This window comes from Scyliorhinus torazame, chromosome 25 (assembly GCF_047496885.1).
Source record: "Scyliorhinus torazame isolate Kashiwa2021f chromosome 25, sScyTor2.1, whole genome shotgun sequence".
Taxonomy (NCBI): domain Eukaryota; kingdom Metazoa; phylum Chordata; class Chondrichthyes; order Carcharhiniformes; family Scyliorhinidae; genus Scyliorhinus; species Scyliorhinus torazame.
Window position 1 is genome coordinate 37,704,771 of NC_092731.1, and position 23,086 is coordinate 37,727,856.

A 23,086-nucleotide genomic window follows, 5' to 3' on the forward strand; every position below is an offset into this window, starting at 1 on the left:
CCCGCCTGCGGATCGGTGGGCCCCGATCGCGGGCCAGGCCACCGTGGGGGCACCCCCCGGGGCCAGATCACCCCGTGCCCCCCCCAGGACCCCGGAGCCCGCCTTGTCCCGCCGCTCGAAAGGTGGTTCAATCCACGCCGGCTGGCATGGGTTGACAGCGGCGAGACTTCGGCCCGTCGCGGACCGGAGAATCGCCGGGGGTGGGCCCGCCGACCGGCGCGATTTCCGCCAACTGACGCGGCGCGATTCCCGCCCCTGCCGAATCTCTGGTGGCAGAGAATTCGGGACACAGCGGGGCGGGATTCACGCCAGCCCCCGGCGATTCTCCGACCCGGTGGGGGGTCGGAGAATCGCGCCCCATATGCTGGTCTGATATCATGGTTGGTGGCCACATGCAGACAGTTATAACCGACTGTCACCCACCCCATCGTTCTTTTTTGTCCTTTAAATTTAGAGTACTCAATTCTTTATTTCCCAATTAAGGGGCAATTTAGCATGGCCAATCCGCCTACCCTTCACATCTTTTTTGGTTGTGGGGGTGAAACCCATGCAGACACGGGGAGAATGTACAAGCTCCACGCGGACAGTGACCTGGAGCCGAGATCGAACCCGGGTCCTCAGCGCCGCGAGGCAGCAGTGCTAACCACTGTGCCACCCCCCCCATCCGGGTTCCACTCTTTATTGACCTTCGGAAAGTCTCTTCTTACCCTTCTGGACAATTAAAGAATGGAATCCTGCCAGAAATTCTGCCAACATTGACAGCTGTTCAGTGCGTGTTTAAAGACGATCGGTTCATTTGTACTTTTGCCCTCATCAATTCAAACTTGACCTTGTAACCTGTAATTCCTGATCTTCACCCTGGGTATTTTGACGGGAGTTCCCAGCTTGGCATAAGCCAGTTTTAGTCTGTTCTGTATACAAATTAAACTTTGACATGTACTTCAAATCTTACCATCTCACAATTTTATGGGGCAGATTTTATCCATGTGTTTATGTGTTTCAAAGTTAATGAATAATAACAACTTTGAATTTAGAGCACATTTTAATAGGCAAGCCTTCACAGAGGCTTGCATAAAATACATTCATGATACGGCCTTTATGGTTTCACAAGTAGCTCACAGAGGGAGGATGCTTGGCGGGTGTGTTGGGTGGGGAAATTTCCTCTGATTTCTAAGTATTGGCTGCATTAATGGTACGGGAGAATGATTCCTTATGTTCCCTATTTCCGGTGAAATCAAAAACATATCCCGAAAGGACTTTCCTGGAAATTGTGACTGCTGAAATTCTTCCGCTGGCACAGAACAACCAGAGGAATTTCCTCCAGGTTAAGTCATTCAGCAGGGGTTTGACAGGGTAGATGCTGAGCCGACCCCTCATGGGGAAACTGAAACCAAGAGGTGCAGTTTCAAAATAACCGGGCTCCCGTTTAAGACAAAGTTGAGGAGGAATTTCCTCTCTCAGAACGGTTGTCAGTGTTTGGAATTCTGTCCCCCAGCAAGTAGTGGAGACTGGGGGCGGGGGGGGGGGGAGGATCCTCATCCCGTCAGCCCCGTTTTCTGTCGTGGCATGCCCCTGCTGGCAGCGGGATTCTCCGTTCCCGCAGCCGGCCAATGGGGTTTCCCACTGTGGCCACCCCATGCCCTTGGGAAACCGGGGGAACGTGGGTGCGCTGCCGGTGAAGCAGAGGATCCCGCCAACGGAGAATCCCGCAGAGGACCTGCGAGTATATTCAAGACTGAGTTAGATGGATTTTTGATTGACTTGGGAATCACAGGTTATTGGGGGGGGCGGGGGCAGGCAGGAAAGGGGGTAAAAACCTTAATTAGATCAGCCATTATCTTATTGAATGGCGGAGCAAGCTCGAGGGGCCAAATAGCCAACTCCTGCTCCTATTCCTTATTGTTATGTTCGGTGTTCGTTGTCCAGCAAGGAATCCACAGAACTGCTGGTGACTTGTCCAAACCAGGATTTTTATTAATGTACACGTGGTAAGGTAACAATCAGATACAGAGCAAGTTATCAGGAGTTTCTTTATACTCCCCTGGAACTACCCCTGTGCACGACTGTCCTCATGTCCGCCTTACAACCTTCTGAGGATCACCGGATCTGCCCTGACTTATATCTGACGCCACCTGCTGGTGGGAGGTCACACTGCCGCATAATATTATCTACAGGCATATTACCACAGTTATGACCTTATGTTCTTAACATAACCAGAATAGCCGTTATTCCAGATTAGATAGTAGCCTGTATTTTCCATTATTGTTTTAACGATTGGGAAACGTAAGTTAATTTGCAGGCTAAATCATCTGCAAACAGCCACTGAAACAGGTAAAATTACAAGCCACGGTAAGAAATAGCTGTTCTCACACTGTCCTACAGGCTGAGGCTGGATCCCCTGAGGGAGGGTCTGCTGTAGGGCAGCACGGTAGCAATGTGGATAGCACAATTGCTTCACAGCTCCAGGGTCCCAGGTTCGATTCCAGCTTGGGTCACTGTGCGGAGTCTGCACATCCTCCCCGTGTGTGCGTGGGTTTCCTCCGGGTGCTCCGGTTTCCTCCCACAGTCCAAAGATGTGCGGGTTAGGTGGATTGGCCATGATAAATTGCCCTTAGTAACCACAATTGCCCTTAGTGTTGGGTGGAGTTGCTGGGTTATGGGGATAGGGTGGAGGTGTTGACCTTGGGTAGGGTGCTCTTTCCAGGAGCCGGTGCAGACTTGATGGGCCGAATGGCCTCCTTCTGCACTGTAAATTCTATGATTCTATGTACTCCTTTCCAAAGTCTATGAGCCTCCTGAAGTTTTATTCAAAATAGAACGTGATTACACTGGGTGTAGGATTACCACCAAGCTTTTTAAAGAAAATCCATTCACAGGATGTGAGCATCACTGGCAAGGCTAACGTTATTACCCATCTCGAAACGCCCTTGGGAAGATGGTGGCAGCACGGTGACACAGCGGTTAGCACTGCTGCCTCACAGCGGCAGGAGCCCGGGCTCGATTCCAACCTCGGGTGACTGTGTGGAGTTTGCACATTCTCCCTGTGTGTGCGTGGGTTTCCTCCCGGTGCCCCGGTTTCCTCCCGCAGTCCAAAGGTGTGCAGGTTGGGTGGATTGGCCATGATAAATTGCCTCATAGTGTCCAATGGTTGGATGGGGTGGCGGGGATTGAGGTGGTCTCGATGGGCCACATGGCATCCTTCTGCATTGTAGGAATTCTATGATTGTTCAACGATTCTTGAACCTCTGTAGTCCATTTTGGTGTAGGTACACCTGCAGTGCTGTTAGGGAGGGAATTCCAGGATTTTGACCCAGCGACGGTGAAGGAACGGCCAATATATTTCCAAGTCAGGGTGGTGAGTGACTTGAAGGGAAGCTTGCAGATGGTGGTGTTGCCATGTATCTGCTGCCTTTGTCCTTCTAGGTGGTAGAGGCCATGCATATGGAAGGTGCTGACGAAGTATCTCGATGAGTTGCTGCTTTCTTCTTGAAGATGGAACACCCAGCTGCCACTGTGCATCAGTGGTGGAGTGGCTATTTATATATTTCTATCATTTATACCTTTTTGATTGATGCTCAAGGTGCATGTGACTTGTGTTTGTACAATTCTTTAAACTTCTTATTTTGCTGAACTACGCAGTCTCAATTTACTTTCTCTTTAACTTTAATCAAGTTGGCATCCAAAGGTCCAGCAGCATCTGTCAACTGTACATGCAAAGGCACTGAAAGACAAAAGAAACAAATGTGATTTAATCTTAATCATGCCCCCTACATTTAAGTCTAAAATATTAATATATACCACAGGACACCAGGGACCCAGTACTGAGAATCCCATTGCAAACAGTCCTCCAGTCACAAGCACGCCCATCGACCAATATCCTTTGTTTCCTGCCACTTTTCCATCCAACTTGTAACTTATCCTTGGATCCCAAGTCTGATTAGTCTGCCCTCCAGGACCTTGTCAGGGCCAAGCCTTGCTGAATTCAATGGCAGGCGCCATTACTTTCTAGCTGGAACCCTGTCTTAGGAAACTATCAGCCCTGGTACCAGCCTCCCCGAACAGGCGCCGGAATGCGGCGACTAACCCTAACCCTAACCAGGGGCTGGTTTAGCACACTGGGCTAAATAGGTGGCTTTGAAAGCAGACCAAGGCAGGCCAGCAGCGTGGGTTCAATTCCCGTACCAGCCTCCCCGAACAGGTGCCAGAATGTGGCGACTAGGGGCTTTTCACAGTAAATTCATTTGAAGCCTACTTGTGACAATAAGCGATTTTCATTTCATTTTTCATTTCGATAACAGCCAGCCACCAGGGAAAGCCTGGATACGGTTTTATTGTTGTTGCACACAGGATTTTGGATAAATGAACTTACTGGAAAGGCAAGTCCAAATACTGGACTATAAATAGATGATTTATTTGTTAATCTGCTTACAGTCTAAACAGGTTAAACATTAAGTACGATTGGGATTAGCGAATGGGTGTAGAGCTGTAGACATTATTCAGAGTCCAGCCGAAAGGCAATCCCAGGTGCAGCCAATTCCAGTTAGTCCCAGAAGAATGAAAGACTTGCGATTGTAGCACTACCTTCACCACGTCATGGTGTTTTACAGTCCATTCAGTGTTTTTGTGAAGTGCAATCACTGTTGGAATGTAAGAAACATGGCAGGCAATCTACACCCAGCAAGATCCCATAAATGTGATAATGAACAGGCCATCTGGTTTAGCGTTCCCCTTCAAATTGTGCCATGGGATCTTTTACATCCACCCTGGTTTAAAAGGCAGCACCTTTTACAGTGCGTTACTCCCTCGATACTCTTTGGAACACCCACCCATATTCTTGCACTTAAGCAGTCTGGAGTGGACTTGAATCCACTTCCTTCTAACTCAGAAGAGGGTGAGAGTGTTACCATTAGAGCTGATACTAATGCAATACCGCCCCATTGAAATAAATGATTGCCTCGGAGTTACCTTTAAAATATATTTATTCAGAATGTATGTTCCGTGAGGACCACGAAGAATCTGGGTCTGTAGAGTCAAACAGAAAGTAATTTTATTGACCAACAATGTGTACACAGGGCCAGTAGTCCACTGCTGGTTCCATCTCTCGCCGGTACCACACCGGCCAGCTTCATTTATACAGCTGCACTGCTAATGATTGCCTTCCCCCCTCTCATTGGGTGAGCTCATATTCCCCAAGTAATATGGGGTAACCAATTGTCCCCAGTTAGGGATCCGGGCAGGTTATAACAGTACGGATTATCCTTTTAGGAAGCTTGTTTCCTTGAGTGTGCTATTTTTTTCTATGTGCTAGTTTGCGCATTCTTGTTAAATTCCTATCTTGTACCGTTTTAGCGTTAAGCTGTTTAAAACAAAAAAAATGGACCATTTGTTACAATTAGTGAGTCCTGGGTCATGAGTTCATCCTGTCTCCAGCAACTTGCAACCAAATTTTGCATTAAGCGCGCCTGAGGAAGTTTTGGAGCAATTGCCGGTCCACTCGCCGCAATAAATCATTTCCCCCTGGTTATAACAAATGCATTTTTGTCTCTTGTGGATGGATCTTCTTTTTGTTCAGACTGATGATGCTGACAAAATGAAAGGAATTAGTTTGAAGGAATTACTAATCTAAATAATGCAGGAGAGCTGAACTGAAAGACACACATTTAAAATAACATGGCCCCGGTTTGAGGACCATCTACCAGTGTTAACCCCCTTACTCTGTTGGCCGGCCATAAAGTTTTAACTCCCTGGAACACCTTTTTACCCTACTTGTGCATCGCAACAAGGTGAGTAATGTCACTGTGTGTGTCCCCTTCACTGCTTCACTATTGATGTGAAAATGCAGAAATAAGTGGTTGAAGTACAATTCTAAACAAAATGAAAAGCCTCAATTCCAATATTGCCCTCCTTAAAATTAAACCTTTTAAGCATATTTTGTTGACTTGTACGTCATTTTTGGGTCTAATCATTCATTGAGGACTGGGTGCAATATCCAAAGGCTGGCCTTGGGGATCAAAGCTGACCCGATCTGGGTGTCTTTGTTCATGAATCGTTGAAAGTCGGTATGCAGGTACAGCGTGTAATTAAAAAGGCATCTGGAATTTTACCGTTTATTGCAAAAGGACTGGAGTATAAAAGTAGAGCGGTGTTGTTGCAGTTGTATAGGGTGTTGGTGAGACCACACCTGGAGTATTGTGTCCAGTTTTGGTCTCCTGGTTTGAGGAAGGATGTGGTGGCATTGGAGGCAGTTCAGAGGAGGTTCACCAGATTGATTCCGGGGATGAAAGGGTTGATGTACGAGGAGAGATTGAAGAATTTGGGTTTATACTCGCTGGAGTTTAGAAGGATGAGAGGGGATCTGATCGAGGTGTATAAAATACTAAGAGAGATTTTGATAAAGTAAAAGTAGACCAAATGTTTCCCCTTGTGGGGCAATCTAGAAAGAGAGGTCACAGATATTGGTTGAAAGGAGGTAGATTTAGAACTGAGATGAGGAGGAACTACTTCTCGCAGAGGGTGGTGAATTTGTGGAACTCGCTGCCCCATAGTGCGGTGGAATCTGAATCATTAAATGGTTTTAAGGAGGAGGTAGATACATTTCTCATAAAAATGGGTTAAAGGGCAACACATGGGTAGGTGGATTTGAGACCAGGAAGAGATCAGCCATGATCTGCTTGAATGGCGGAGCAGGCTTGAGGGCTGAATTGCCTATTTCTGCTCCTAATTCCTATGTACCTATGACCCTCCTGCTGGCGTTCCCTCTCTCCCCGCCTGCTGGCCTGGATGCCCATGGAGGACGGAGCTACAAGGTTTTGTTGAATCCCTGCGTTAAGATCTCATCCCACATTCCCACGTTCTTTTGGCCTCCTCTGCACCTTTCCCGTGAATGCTGGAGGCCATTATTTCTCAAGGAATGCATTCACAATTTATAGCCACAACTAATGACGTTCAAAATTATGAAGGGTTTTGATAACAGTAAACAAGGAGAAAATGTTGCCAGTGGGGCAGAGCCAGAACCAGATTGGAGATAATAGAATCTGGGGGAGATGAGGAGTTAGTTTCTAACTCAAAGTGACTTGTTATGTTCCTGAATGCACTGCCTGGGAATGAGGTGGAGGGAGACTCAATAACAGCGTGCAAAGGGAAAATGCTACAAAAGAGTAACCATTCCACAAGCTTCAATATAAATAAACTTGCGCCAAGCTTTGACGTAGCGTCATCCAGATTCGAGACGTTAGCTCCGTTTTACTCTCTCCGCAGATGCTGTCCGACCTGCTGAGGTTGTCTGCCGTTTTCTGATTGGGGTTCAGCTTCCAGCGTCCGCAGTATTTTGCTTTTAGCTCCGAGGTTGATTTTTTTTTTTTCCCCGTCACCCAATGTAGCAGCTGACCTGGCCAGCATGGTCAAGAGGCCAGGCTAACCTTAGATGCATTGTTGCATGCCAAAGCAAGCAGGGCTGACATGCGACGCGGTATCTCGGGTCGAGGAAGGGGTTGAGAGAAGGCAGCTGAGGATGCAGAAGGGGTTAAATTTAAACACGGTCTCTAAGCAGAATTAAGCAAAGCGGACGATAGTAAACAAACACACATTATTGCCCGAGCAATCTGTCACTCTTTTTAAACAAAAAAGGGCCTGGATAAGGCTCATTTAAATGTAGCATTTAGAAGTTCAAACTCCAGTTTTCCCACCAGTCGAAACACAAAGCAGATGGTTCCAGTAAAGTTGTGCTTTCCTCGGAAAGGCCTCTCAGGATACTTATCTGAAATCCTAATTCCACATGAGTAAAAAAGAAATTGTCATTCTCAGATTAGTTGGCAACAGAACAAGTCCAGCTATCTGGCCAATTATGGAGCAGAGGCGGAAGCCAAGATAAACTCAAATCCACTAGCTGACTGGAATGCCTCTACGAAAACAGCCTTAACCCTATTGGAACCAAATATCTTTCACCACTTGGGATAATGTTGTCATTTTGCTGTGCTTTTTGCTTAATAATAACTCTGTGTCTAAAAGCAGGACAACGTGGCTAAATGTGCAGTTGTACGCTCGGTGTGAAAAGCAGAAAGGAACAGTAATTGTCTAAATGGCGGTATATGTGGATTTACAAAGGAATTTGGGTGGCCTTGTACACCAGTTAATGAAAGCGGGGAGGAAGGTGCAGTAAGCAGTTAGGAAGGCAAATTGTGTGTTGGCCTTCATTGCGAGAGGATTTGAGTTCAGAAGTAGGGATGTCTTATTGCAGTTGCACAGGGCCTTGGTGAGACCACACCTGGAGTATTGCGTGCAGTTTTGGTCTCCCTACCTAAAAATGTAAGAAGTCTTACAACACCAGGTTGAAGTCCAGCAGGTTTGTTTCAAATCACTAGCTTTCGGATTCACCTGAGGAAGGAGCAGTGCTCCGAAAGCTAGTGATTTGAACTTTAACCTGGTGTTGTAAGATTTCTTACTGTGCTCAGTCCAATGGCGGCATCTCCACATCATGGCTACCTAAAAAAGGATATACTTGCCATAGAGGGAGTGCAGCGGAGGTTCACTAGGCTGTTACCGGGGCTGGCAGGACTGTCCTATGAGGAGAGATTGGTTCGACTGGGCCTGTATCCACTAGAGTTTAGGAGGATGAAAGGAGGTCTGATAGATACGTATATAATTCTAGCAGGGCTGGTCAGGCTGGATTCAGGGAGGATGTTTCCCCCGGCTGGGGAATCGAGAACCAGGGGACACAGTCTCAGGATACGAGGTGGACCATTCAGGACTGAGATGAGGAAACATTTCTTCGCTCAGAGGGCGGTGAAGCTGTGGAATTCTCTACCACAGAAGGCTGTGGAGGCCGAGTCACTGAATGTATTCATAAAGAGATGGATCATTTTCTAGATTTTAATGGCATCAAGGGGTATGGGGAGAAAGCGGGAATATGGTATAGAGATCGACGGTCAACCATGATCGTATTGAATGGCGGTGCAGGCTTGAAGGGCCAAAAGGCCTCCTCCTGCTCCTAGTTTCTATGTTTCCATGAGCCTCTGGAGTAAGCTTGCTTTAGCAATTGAAACCGTCGGTTGCGGCTCAGGAGAAGCCACATTTGCTGTAAGCTGAAGTTCAAGACTGGATAGGCCAAGCTGAGATTCTCACGGCAGTGCTGAAGGAATGCTAAACTCTCCGCAATGCTGTCTTTGAGATGTGACGACAAACTGAATCCCTCTTCGATGGGTGAAAATGTTGCGTGGGACTATTTTGAAGAAGAGCAGTTGCCTTGTGTCCTGATTGATGAAACATTGCGAAAACAAGCTGTTCGATCTTGGCGTTATCCTTGGCCCAGTTGGCAGCACACTTGATTCGGCGAGACGGCATGGTACTGGGCGGCACTGTGGCACAGTGGTTAGCACCACTGCTTCACAGCACCAGGAACCCTCGGGCGATTGTCTATGTGGAGTTTACACGTTCTCCCCATATCTGCGTGGGTTTCCTCCGGGTGCTCCGGTTTCCTCCCACAGTCCAAAGATGCGCAGATTAGATGGAGTGACCATAAGAAATTGCCCCCTTAGTGTCCAAAGATGTGCAGGTTAGGTGGGGTTACAGGGATAGGGTGGGGCCCTAGGTTGGGCGCTCTTTCCAGAGGGTCGGTGCAGACTTGATGGGCCGAATGGCCTCCTTCTGCTTGTTAGGATTCTATGGTTCTTTGGTGACAAGGTCTTAGATTCAAATCTCTCTCTATGACGTAGACACACGAATCGAGGCTCACAAACCAAGGCCCCTGCAGTCAACTCTGGTAGAAGTATAGTTCTTGTGACACTATTCAGATGAAAAATTTATCCTGGGTCGTGGGCAACATTTCCAATATCACAGAAAACAGATTACCTCATCATTGTTACATTGCTGTTTGTGGGGTTTGACATGTGCAAGCGTGACTACACTTCAAAAAGTACTTTGAAGGCTGTAAAGTGCTTTGAGATGCCTGGCAGTCGTGAAAAGTGCTGTACAAATGCAGGACTTTCTATTTTTGCCATGTTGCTGTCTGTGGGAGCCTGTTGTGTGCACATTGGCCGAAGTTTTACAACAGTGACTGCACTTTAAAAGTACTTAATTGGTTGTGAATTGCAATGATCCTCAAAAAAACCTCAAGAGAAATGCAAACCTTTCTTTCTGTTCATACATCGCCAGTCCAATGATGTGCAGGTTAGGTGGATTGGCCATGCTAAATTGTCCTCAGTAACCAAAGATTAGGTGGGGTTACTGGGTTACAGGGACAGCGTGGAGGCGTGGGCTTAAGCTTAAGTACTTTCCAAGGGCCGGTGCAGACTCGATGGGCCGAATGGCCTCCTTCGGCACTGTAAATTCTATGATCTAACGTAACTGAGAAAATTGGCCCCGTTCACTACACAGGTGGGGTCAAAAATGGAAGTCAGCGAAAGGAACGATGATGGGTGGGGAACGGGGAACCGGATACATGCTCTTGTATCTAAAGGAGGAGGGCCTTGGCAGCTGACGCTGTCAATAGTGAGGCAGCGATCATATTCAAAAAGTTAAAGTTGACCCTTGTCTTATGTTGTTAGGTGGTTCTATAAGCTGGTTGAGGGATCAGCAATGTAAGAGTGGATCAAAGGTACTGTCTCAATAGTTTCCTTTCATTTCCTGCCGGGCGGCACAGTGGCACAGTGGTTAACACCGCTGCCTCACGGTGCTAAGGACCCGCGTTCGATCCTGGCCCCGGGTCACTGTCCGTGTGGAGTTGGCACATTCTCCCCGTGTTTGTGTGGGTTTCGCCCCCAAAACCCAAAGATGTGCAGGGTAGGTGGATTGGCCACGCTAAACTGCCCCTTAATTGGAAAAAGAATAATTGGGTACTCTAAAAATGTTTTTCATTCTTTCATTTCCTGTCTTTAGAATGCCCGATGGCTACCAACCCTCGAGGATTAATCTGGAGTCTACCGGGACCTTTCAGTGAGCAACCCTGGAGGAAAAAAACGTCACCAGAGTGTTAAGTAAATTGTGTGGGTCTTATTCAGTTTCTTTAAATGTTTTTGAATATTGGTTATATAATTATTGTAGTTGTGGGTGTGGTTGGGGATGGGTTGATGAAGTATGATCCAATTGGGTAAAAAGAGTGTGCATTTTTCAATTAGTGAAGGTCGGCGGGGCTGCTGCGATGACGGATTGGGGTTGAGATGTTCGTCGATCATGTGTTAGTATTTGCACCACAGCGAGCAATCGATGCTGGATGTGTGCTGCATTCAAATTCCTCAAGTGCCTCAAGGGCTTTTAGTACATCTCTTAAGGAGCAGTCTTCATGTGGATTAAGTGTCGGCTATTTAACCATAGAATCATATCATAGAATCTCCACAGTACAGAAGGAGGTCCTTTGAGTCTGCCCTGGACCTTGGAAAGAGTACCCTACCTAGGACCAACCCCTGAATCCTATCCCAATGACCCAGTAACCCCACCTAACTAGGAGAGGGGCACTCGACAAAAGCTTGCCCGCGATCTTGCCAGATGTTCACCTGGCATTTTCCGTCTGCGATCACCAGATCGTGTTCTACAGTGCGAATCCTGCCCAGGAGCATTGGAACTTCGAAGCCTCTCCTAGCTTCTGCTAATTCAGCGCAGATTGGGGCTAGAACTGGGACTTTCAGCCAAGTTGCTCCTTTTAAAATGCCAATGGCGTACTTGTGCAATTTTTAAATGTTCCAAGTTTGTGCCTTGAGGAGGCTGCCAAGACCTGGGAAATGTGCACTGGGGGATTTAGGGTCGGTGACAAAAAATAATATTGCTTTGGGTGAAGAAGGTCCCTTCAGCCGATTTAATCTCAATCTTACAGAGAGGCAACCCTTATTGTCTTCCTGTATCTAATTGATGTTAAATCAGTCTCACAGCCTGGCGGCACTGTATGCCGCTGTTCCATCTTATGAAATAGAACAGGTTCATTTTGGTTTTGGGGCGGTGTACAGCATGAGGAACGTAAGCTGCCCAGAGCCTGAGCTCTGGAATCCTTGCCCATAAATCTCTCTAACTCTCTCTTTCTATCCCTTTAAGATGCCCCTGAGACCCTACCTCTTTGGCCTTCTGTCCTGATACCTCATTCTGTATGTGGCTACCGCGGTGTTAGTTCTTCGTTTGTCAGTCTCTTGCGAAGGGTCTTGGGGTGTTTTCTTAAGTCCAAGGTGCTGGTGAATTTAGTATGGTTGTTGCAAATTGGTCACACAGGGATGCCTGACCTGGGACATTCCGCCTTCAAATGAGAATGAAATTCAGCGCTGAGAGAAGGTTCTATCCTCAAAGATTCAACGGACGAACAGAAAGATGGTGAAAATGTGGTGTAACACCAATTAAAGACCTGCGTGATTATTGATTTATCTATCACGTTGAAAGGAAATGTTCGGAACCTGCAATGTAAAGGGTATTTGATGAGTTGGCGTAAAATTCTTTGTGATATAAAGGGTAAGACAAAAAAGAAAGACTTGCATTTATATAGCACCTTTCATAAGCTCAGGGTATCCCAAAGTTAGAGTCATAGAGCGCAGAAAAGGCCTTCGGCCCACCAAGCCTGCGCCTTCAGGACTTGAGGGAGGAAACCAGAGCGCCCGGAGGAAACCCACGCAGACACGGGGAGAACGTGCAAACTCCACACAGACAGTCACCCAAGGCCGTAACTGAACCTGGGACCCTGGAGCTGTGAGGCACCAGTGCTAACCACGATGCTACCGTGCTGCCCATGTTACCAACCAAAGAAGCCAGTCAGTCTTTACAACAGTGCAGCCACCCCGAATCTGAAATGTACCTGTTCCCCCTCCATTTTTATTATGTTATATATTTATCCTTACACAGCCCTCTTCCCCTTCCCCTCTACCCCTCCCCACCCTGCAGGGATGTATTGAAGCAGAGTCTGTGTTTTGTTTTGAACTTTAAACTTTCAGTGGGTCAAATAGCAGCTTGATAACTCATAAGAGACAAGTATATTCTCCTGCCTTTGGGGGGCGGGGCGAGACTTTGAAAAGGGCTGCCCTCCTCCTCGTATTATTGTGTACTGTAAGTATAATAAAACTGGAGTAGAGGAAAGGCGGGAGGCGACTCACCCGCACACAGCCGGGTCAAGAGGCAATGCTGGGATTTAATCTGAACGTGAGATAACGTTTTTCCTCAGCCTCTGGAAAGGACAGCTGTGGAGAGGGAGAGAGACTTAAGCGATGTTGTCATTCTGACGTCGGCTTCCTGAGCCTGGGGTTGTAGCTGCAGGATGACCCTCGCCTTCCCCCCTGCGCACAGCCTCACACTTCAAGGCATGTGGCAGAGTGACCCGACCGTTTCTTGACGTTAGACAGTTCTTCAGCTGTGTGCTGTCTGCTCGGAATTTACTGAGCTCCACAACACTCCGTGCTGGAACACACACACACCCTTGCGATCTGCTTTCCTCTCCATTTTTTCTTTCAAAATTGTAATTGAACCAGAAAAAAAGAAAGCTACTTTGCAACTGAATGAAGGACAGACAGAACAGCTTCTTGAGGTAAGCAGCTTTGAATTACTGACAGAGATAACGATGGTCATTTACTTGGCTCTGTGTTGCTGGAGGTTCTACTTCTCTTCAAGTACATATTTCGCATTTTTCTTTCCAAAGAAGCTGTTTTTTTTGGTTGCATCGGCTACTTTTAAGCCCAGCTTTTAGGTCCTGTTCAATTCTCCCTCCCTGCTGTCGAGAGCTGAAACTGTTTTTTCCATTTGAAATGAAAATGAAATTAAAATCGCTTATTGTCACAAGTAGGCTTCAAATGAAGTTACTGTGAAAAGCCCCTAGTCGCCACATTCTGCCGCCTGTTCGGGGAGGCTGTTACGGGAATTGAACCGTGCTGCTGGCCTGCCTTGGTCTGCTTTAAAAGCCAGCGATTTAGCCCAGTGTGTTTTAGTTTGAGGGTTGCAATTCGGTGTGAGACTAAAATTATTTTTTTTGGGGGGGGTGGGGGGGTTTGCTGTTGCTCTTTGTAAAAGGGAGTGGAACTACTTACCTCCCTCGCCCTTCAGTTCGAAAAAAAGGCTTGTGTGGAGAGTTGCTGGAATGTGAGCTTTGTAACAGGGGTCAACAGGGCGTCTGGGACCCAGGCGAGCAACAAAACTAACGGTCCACTTTCTTAACCCTCGAAATTTAAGGATTGAGAAAGAAACAGAGGACCAAGGGGAAGGAAATAGGGAAAATTGGAGTCAAATCAGGTGCAGAAAAATAACTAAAACAAGGGATATAATGGATTAAGAGAGAGCGAAAAGCCACTAGGAAAGACGAATAAGAAGAAAGTTTGAATTTTAAAAATTCTCTGAGAACAATTTGCTAGCTGCAGGAATGAGTTCACGGTTGAAATTGTTTCCGGCCTTGGCCAGAGAGGTTGAGTGGCATTAAAGGAACAATAATCTTGTCGGTATTTAGCTACTTACGATGTTAGGTATCCGCTCTAGCTTTCACAGAATCTTACAGTGCAGCAGGAGGCTATTCGGCCCATCGAGTCTGCACCGGCTCTTGGAAAGAGCACCCTACTTAAGCCCACGCTTCCACCCTATCCTCGTAACCCAGTAACCCCACCTCACCTTTTTTGGACACTAAGGGGCAATTTATCATGTCCAATCCACCTAACCTGCACATCTTTGGACTGTGGGAGGAAACTGGAGCACCCGGAGGAAACCCACGCAGACACGGGGAGAACGTGCAGACTCCGCACAGACAGTGACCCAAGCTGGGAATCGAACCTGGGACCCTGGAGCTGTGAAGCAGCTGTGCTAACCATTGTGCTACAGTGCTGCCCTAAGCAAGTTTAATTGATTTTTAATGCGGGGGTGCAGCAGTTTCTTAAACCTGGTGGAAGAGGTTGAGGTCGAGGACTAACGGCAGAGGGGTGCAAATCACTCAGCGTTTTGCAATCACAAGGTATCGCTCCGTCATCGCAGGTTAGCACAGTTGGAATCGCAGTTATTGCAGCAAAATTCTGAGTTTTGCGGCCTGCTCTATACCACTGTTGTCGCTCGGTACACAGGTTTAACCCAGCTGCCGGGTTTACTGATACTGCCAGCCGGAGGGGTATTTAACCTGGTCTTCCAGGGCACCGATGTTGGCAAGGTTGGTAAGTGGGAGACCCACATCCCACGAAACAGCATCCCTGGTGGAATTGCAATCAAACCGGGCAGACCTAAGCAGCAGTCGAGTGCATTTATATATCACCTTTCACACACCAAAACGGCTCACAGTCACTTGGCTGTGGACCAAGTGTTGGAAATTGGATTAGAATAGATAGGTGCTGATAGCCAGCGCAGGCATGACGGGCTGGAGGGCCTCTTTCTGTGCTATGAAACTCAATGGCTCTATGACTTAAGTTCAAGCAAACTCATTGTTATATTATAGGAAAACAGCAGACGGGCAATCCACAGTCTCCTGGCCGACATTTATCCCTCAATCAACATCAATAAAAAGCAGATGATTTACATTTACAGTGCCGAAGGAGGCCAATCGGCCCATCGAGTCTGCACCAGCTCTTGGACAGAGCACCCCATTTAAGCCCCACACCTCCACCCTATCCCCTTAACCCAGTAACCCTAACTAATCTTTTTGAACACTAAGGGCAATTTAGCATGGCTAATCTACCTAACCTGCACATCTTTGGACTGGGAGGAAACCGGAGCATCCGGAGGAAACCCACACAGGCACGGGAGAACGTGCAGACTCCGCACAGACAGTGACCCAAGCCAGGAATCGAACCTGGTCCCCAGGCTCCGTGAAGCAACTGTGCTAACCACTGTGCTACCGTGCTGCCCATTATCAAGTCATTTACTTCATTACTGTTTGTGGGATCTTGCTGAGCGTAGATTGGCTGCTTTATTTCCTGCATTGCAATAGTGACTACACTTCAAAACTACTTCAGAGTTTAGACTTGCCTACATAATGAATCCTGCGTCCCAAATCAAATAGAAAGCACTTTGTGATGTTTCTGAGGGAGGGGCTGCAACACATTTAATAATCAAGATATTTTCTCAAATTAGAAATGCCTAGAATTTAACTTTGCTTAATATAGGTGCCTGGGGGTGAAACCAGCTGGAGTCTCGAAGGTGCCACATTTTGGATCAGTTGTTAAGCCAAAGTCCTGGGTGGGATTCTCCGTTGCCCGATGCTGAAATCGGGGCCGACGGCAGTTTGCCGCCGGTTTGCCGCCCCCTCCAAAACGGTGTCATTGTGCCGCGCGCTGCGCGCAGTTGCAACTCCCCAGCCCACCTGCGATGCTCCGCCCCTGATGTGCCGAGTTCCCGGCGACGCGGCACACATGTGGTCTGAGCCGGCCGGCCGGCTGCGGACTGTGTCCAGCGCCGCCACACTCGGCCGGATGCGTGCTGCTGGCCGGGGAGAGGGGGGGGGGGGCATCTGCTAGGGCTGGGAGGACTGGTGGGGGTGGCCAGGGGGTGGGCTGTGGGGTTGCCGGTTAGGTTACGCGCACGGCCAGGGCCATGTCGTATGGCGCTACCGGTGCAGGTTGTCAGCTGTGCGCATGCGCGGCCCGAGGCCCGACCATTCTCCGGCCGATTTCGGCACGATCCGCAAGCGTTTCACATGGCGCCAGTACTAGCCCCTCACCAGTTTGTTCTTGGAATCGGTGAGGGGTTCCCGCCGATTTTCCTGACGTGAACCTCCCGCAGATTCTCCGCTCGAACCAGCACTTAGCGGCAGACATAGAGAATTCCGCCCCATGTATTTCATCTCAGGTGGATATGAAGGATTCTATTGCACTATTTGAAGGAGAACCGGGGAGCTCTCCAACTATCCTGATCACTGTTTATCCCTGAACCAACACCTAAAATAGATTATCAGGTCATTTATGTCATTGCTATTTGTGGGTTCTTACTGTGTACAAATTGGCTGCAAGGTTCCGTACATTACAGTTCAAAATTGCGTTGGTTGTAAAGCATTTTGGGACGTTCTGAAGCCATGAAAGGCGCAGCAGAAATGCATGATCATGTTTCATATTGTTGTCAGTGATGATCTGCTCTTGAATCTGCTCTAGGGCAGCACGGTGGCATTGTGGATAGCACAATTGCTTCACAGCTCCAGGGTCCCAGGTTCGATTCCCGGCTTGGGTCACTGTCTGTGCGGAGTCTGCACATCCTCCCCGTGTGTGCGTGGGTTTCCTCCGGGTGCTCCGGTTTCCTCCCACAGTCCAAAGATGTGCAGGTTAGGTGGATTGGCCATGATAAATTGCCCATAGTGTCTAAAATTGCCCTTAGTGTTGGGTGGGGTTACTGGGTTATGGGGATAGGGTGGAGGTGTTGACCTTGGGTAGGGTGCTCTTTCCAAGAGCCGGCGCAGACCCGATGGGCCGAATGGCCTCCTTCTGCACTGTAAATTCTATGAATATTAAGTGATATAAGCAGATATAATGAATATCTGGAAGAGTGTAGACTTAACTATTGAAGGAGATTTAGATGGGAAACCAACCAACCTACCTACCTACCCATACATCCGTCTGTCCCCCATCCATCCATCCCCCACCCGTCCACCCGCCTGTCTGTCCAGCTGTCTGTCCACCAGTCTCTGCCCTTTCGTCCATCTGTCCGCCAGTCCATTAATTCGCCAGACTATCTGTCCATCAGTCCATCCATCCATCCATCCGTCCAACCCTCCATCCATCCATTTGTCCATCCTTCCATCCATCAGTCCATCCAAAAGTCCATTTGTCCATTCATCCATCCATCAGTCCATCCATCAGTCCATCCATCCATCCATCCATCCGTTCGCCAGTCCATCCATCCATCCGTCCATCCATCCGTCCATCCATCCATCCATCAGTCCATCCATCAGTCCATCCATCCGTCCATCCATCCATCAGTCCATCCATCAGTCCATCCATACACCCATACATCCATCCATCCGTCCATCCATCCATCAGTCCATCCAACAGTCCATCCATCCATCAGTTCATCCAACAGTCCATCCATCCATCCATCAATCGGTCTGTCCGTCCTTCCGTCCATCCATCAGTCCATCCATCCATCCGTCCTTCCGTCCATCCATCAGTCCATCCATCCATCCAACCATCCGTCCATCCATCAGTCCATCCATCCGTCCATCCATCATCCATCCATCAGTCCATCCATCCATCCGTCTGTCCGTCCTTGCTTCCATCCATCAGTCCATCCATCCATCCAACCATCCGTTCATCCATCAGTCCATCCATCCGTCCATCCATCCATCAGTCCATCCAACCATCCGTCCATACATCCATTCGTCCATACATCCATTCGTCCATCCATCAGTCCATCCATCCGTCCTTCCGTCCATACGTCCATACATCATCCATCCATCCGTCCATCTATCTGCCCATTCATCTATTAACCCATTCATCCATCCATCCATCTATCTGTACATCCATCCATCTATCCATATGTCCATCATCCGTCCATCTGTCCATCCATGCACCCATCTGTCCACCCATCTGTCCATCTGTCCATGCACCCATCTGTCCATCTGTCCGCCCATCCATCCAACTGTCCAGCCATCTTTGAGTCATAAGCTACAATTTAATCAAGCAACCAAGACAACTGCATAAAATTTGAATTGGATTAAAAAATGTGGGGTACATTAGCCCTTTAACAGCAGTTACTGTAACCAGGCTGAAGGAGTGTGTTCAGTTTGGAATCTCCTCCCATAGAGTGTTAAAAACCTGGCCTTCCAGCAAATGCTTAGCTGGTGCGAGAGTGGCTCCCATTGAAGCCACCCAGCCAGCTGATTTTGCCCCTTTTGGAGACTTGTGCAGGCGTTGCCTTTCTCAGGTGCTGTCCGCGTACGCCACAACACAAAAACTGCCTCTAGCATAATGCAGCGGGGTGATAGAATATAAATCCATCGTCCAATTAAAAATATAACCCGTTTTCAGACCAACCTTGATCGTTTTATTTGAAGGCCAGACGTATTTGGAAGCAAACGCTGAATGTCTCCCAACCTCACCCGAGTGGAGGTGAGAATGGGTGAACAGCTATAGCAGAATGACTTAAATCATGCCCTTAATTGGATTGGGATCTAAATCCCGAACGTAGCCAAGGTGAACTTGAAGTAGAGGCGGATTTATAAAAAGGGCACCTATCCCTGTCCTCTTAGGCTGCTGTAAAACCCTGTGGAGAGTAGAAGTCTCTCTTGACTTATCTTATTGATATTAGTATGGCCAATGCTTTTTGAAACTTTCCTTTCTGGCTTCTGCTAAGCTGCAAGTACATTTATACTCTGACTTGCTCTTCACTTTATGAAATTAAAACAAAAGGAATCAAACTGCGTGAGATTAGGGACTAACAGGTTGATATGAAATTCCGAAATCCACTTTTCAGCAGAAGCATCAACTCATTTATTTTGAATTGTATGTTAGTTCACTGAGTAAACCGGCAGAATAATTCCGTCCAAGGGTGTAAATCCGTTTGTCATTAATGTTGCACAATTTGATTCCTGTGGGTGTTTGTATGGAAGTTTTTCCATTGTAACAATGGAAAACCACAGGAATGGTGCAGCACTGCAAAAATGTCTCGGCAAACATAGATCCAGAGGGGGACGGAAGAACAGCAATACAGCTGCCCCAGGACAGTCACTAAACTCCACTGGGCGCTTCTCCACGCATCACCAAAGAACAAGGGAGAGAAGGATAAGGCCATGAAGACATGGTAAAACGGTGCACACCTTCCCAAGCGATGATTGCTCGCAACGACCGTAAGAATTCAGGATAAGATCGCAAAACCCCAAACTCAGGCACTGTACAGAATGATCATCCTTCCACACATTAACACAGGGAGGACCAGCAAATATTCACACAATACGTTCAGATTATAGTCAGTGTTGTCAGTGCCTCCCAACGAAATAACCGAGATAGGACAGACGAGGAAAAATACCAGGAGCAGAGTGTCTTGGGATAAAAATGAACAGGACACAGCCTGTTCATGGACACAGCCCATGATCCTCTGGTGCCGCCCCCTCATAAAGAACAAAAAGAACAAAGAAAAGTACAGCACAGGAACAGGCCCTTCGGCCCTCCAAGCCTGCGCCGACCATGCTGCCCGACTAAACTACAATCTTCTACACTTCCTGGGTCCGTATCCCTCTATTCCCATCCTATTCATGTATTTGTCAAGATGCACCTTAAATGTCACTATCGCCCCTGCTTCCACCACCTCCTCCGGTAGCGAGTTCCAGGCACCCACTACCCTCTGCGTAAAAAACATCCCTCGCACATCTCCTAAACTTTGTTCCTCGCACTTTAAACCTATGTCCCCTAGTAATTGACTCTTCCACCCTGGGAAAAAACTTCCATTCTGTCCATGCCCTTCATCATTTTGTATACTTCTATCAGGTCGCCCCTCAACTTCTGTCATTCCAGTGAGAACAATCCTAGTTTATCTAACCTCACCATAAGACAAAGAAGAGAAAAAGGTGCTAGTTCAAACCAAACTCAGGCTCTCATAACATCCCGGCTAAGAAGGAATATCGCAAACATAAAGGGGCAACAGGATACCAACTACAGTACAAAACCTGGCCCATCCTCATACGTGGCACACAGGAGTCAGTACCCCCAGGATACCCAGCACATTCCAAGATTCACCACCCAGCCGGCCTCACTCCTCACTAACTGCACCCATGGTAGCACACAAGCCCCATCGACACCACTGAGCAAAAGAAGAATCGTCAAGTCACCCATCAATTGGACATTCTGGGAGGAGGCCAATCCCCCCACCCCACCCCGATACGATAAGGGAAACCCCCCCATAACCCAATAGGCCAAACCGAGACCTACAACAGCACACTGCCTACCCCGAGCAGAAGAAGAAGGGAGGAACGCCGGAACTGACCAAACAACACAGATACTGTATACCATTACAAAGAGGGTACTAGGGGACTAAGCAGCATTGTCTCAACAGAGACAAAAACACTGTCTCCCCATGGAAGATCAGTCAATAGGAGGGGACTCAGGAAGCCACCATATAAGACCAGTCTTAGAGAGAGTTATAGAGTTTCTAACAGTACGGAAAGAGGCCCTTTGACCCATCAACCACTTGGAGGAGGGCACCTAGCTCCCCCACTCCCATTGACTAAAGCTCCGCCTTCAACACCATAATCCCAGCCAAGCTCATATCAAAGCTCCAAAACCCAGGACTTGGCTCCCCACTCTGCAACTGGATCTTCGATTTTCTGACCAACAGACCACAATCAGTAAGAATGAACAACAACACCTCCTCCACAATAGTCCTCAACACCGGGTCCCCGCAAGGCTGCGTACTTAGCCCATACTCTACTCCATGTACACACACGACTGCGTGGCAAAATTTGGTTCCAACGCCATCTACAAGTTTGCTGACACTACGACCATAGTGGGCCGGATCTCGAATAACGATGAGTCAGAATACAGATAGGAGATAGAGGGCGGGATTCTCCCAGCCTCGCGCCGGACCGGAGAATCCCCGCAATCGCGCCATGCCGCCCTGATGCGACGCCGGCATCTGCGGAGAATCGGCATCATTGACGCCGGCGCGTTTGGCGCAGCACCGGTCACGGGCCACTCTACGTGGCCGGGCCGCCGATTCTCTGGCCCGGATGGGCCGAGTAGCCGCTCTAAAAAGGCAGAGTCCCGCCGGCGCCGTCCACACCTGGCCGCAGCCGGCAGGAACTCTGCGCGCAGGGTTGAGGGCGGCCTGTGGGGGCCCACCGATCGGCGGGCCAGCCTCTGTGGTTGGGGGCCTCCTTTCCTACGCACCGTCACCTGTAGCCCTGCGCCATGTTGCATCGGGGCCGGCACGTTGAAGGAGGCCACTGCGCATGCGCGTATTGGTGCCAGCGCCACTGCTCATGTCCTCGTTGGCGCCGGCGCAACTGCGCATGCGTTGATCCCGCAGCGCACAGTTCACTCCGGGATCTGCAGCTGGAGCGGCGGGAACCGCTCCAGCGCCGTGCTGGCCCCCTGGAGGGGCCAGAATTAGATGTGGGAGCGGCCCGTTCACGCCTTCGTGACGACGGCATGGACACTCTGCTGCGGGATTGGAGAATCCCGCCCAGAGAACCTAGCGGAGTGGTGCAGCGACAACAATCTCTCCCTCAATGACAGCTGGTCATTGACTTCAGGACGCAAAGTACTGTACACACCCCTGTCAGCATCAACGGGGCCGAGGTGGAGATGGTTAGCAGTTTCAAATTCCTAGGGGTGCACATCTCCAAAAATTTGCCCTGGTCCACCCACGTCGACGCTACCACCAAGAAAGCACAACAGCCCTATACTTCCTCAGGAAACTAAGGAAATTCGGCACGTCCACATTGACTCTTACCAACTTTTACAGATGCACCATAGAAAGCATCCTATTGGGCTGCATCACAGCCTGGTATGGCAACTGCTCGGCCCAGGACCGCAAGAAACCTCAGAGAGTCGTGAACACTGCCCAGTCCATCACACGAACCTGCCTCCCATCCATTGACTCCATCTACACCTCCCGCTGCCTGAGGAAAGCGGGCAGCATATTCAAAGACCCCTCCCACCCGGCTTACTCACTCTTCCAATTTCTGCCATCGGGCAGGAGATATAGAAGTCTGAGAACACGCACGAACAGACTCAAAAACAGCTTCTTCCCCACTGTCACCAGACTCCTAAACAACCCTCTTATGGACTGACCTCATTAACACTACACCCCTGTATGCTTCATCCGATGCCGGTGCTTATGTAGTTACGTTGTATACCTTGTGTTGCCCTATTATGTATTTTCTTTTATTCCCTTTTCTTCTCATGTACTTAATGATCTGTTGAGCTGCTCGCAGAAAAATACTTTTCAATGTACCTCGGTACACGTGACAATAAACATTATCCAATCCAATCCAACTTAGCCAACCCTCAAACATAAGAAGAGCTCCAACAATGCAGATCCACCGTATGCAGACTCTCACCCTAACAAATTGAGCAAGGGTTATCCACCCACACCCAGGCATGCGCCGCCATTCATTTCCCCCCTCCAACAACTCTGGAGACAACAACCACAAAGAGGAATCATAAGGAACCCAGTCCTCTCTCGGATACATGATCTGCCCGGGCTTTCGTGGGAGATAAGCACGGATTCTCTAAATTCA

At 48.5% G+C, this 23,086-nt stretch overlaps 1 protein-coding gene and 1 long non-coding RNA gene across 2 annotated transcripts in view; one reads left to right on the forward strand and one right to left on the reverse strand.

The window, feature by feature from the left end:
- Nucleotides 1-1,949: 1,949 nt before the first annotated feature.
- On the reverse strand, nucleotides 1,950-12,335 carry LOC140402545 (uncharacterized). Its single transcript, XR_011938165.1, has 3 exons — nucleotides 12,037-12,335; nucleotides 4,966-5,022; nucleotides 1,950-3,721 (listed from the first exon to the last, which is right to left on the reverse strand). It is a non-coding gene; the product is annotated as an uncharacterized lncRNA (long non-coding RNA).
- A 747-nt stretch (nucleotides 12,336-13,082) lies between these two features.
- LOC140402490 (cdc42 effector protein 2) overlaps nucleotides 13,083-23,086 on the forward strand; it is a 46,461-nt gene continuing 36,457 nt past the window's right edge. Inside the window, exon 1 of the mRNA XM_072490322.1 lies at nucleotides 13,083-13,486. The gene's annotated coding sequence lies outside the window, so the exon portion shown is untranslated. The remainder of the gene's footprint in view (nucleotides 13,487-23,086) is intronic.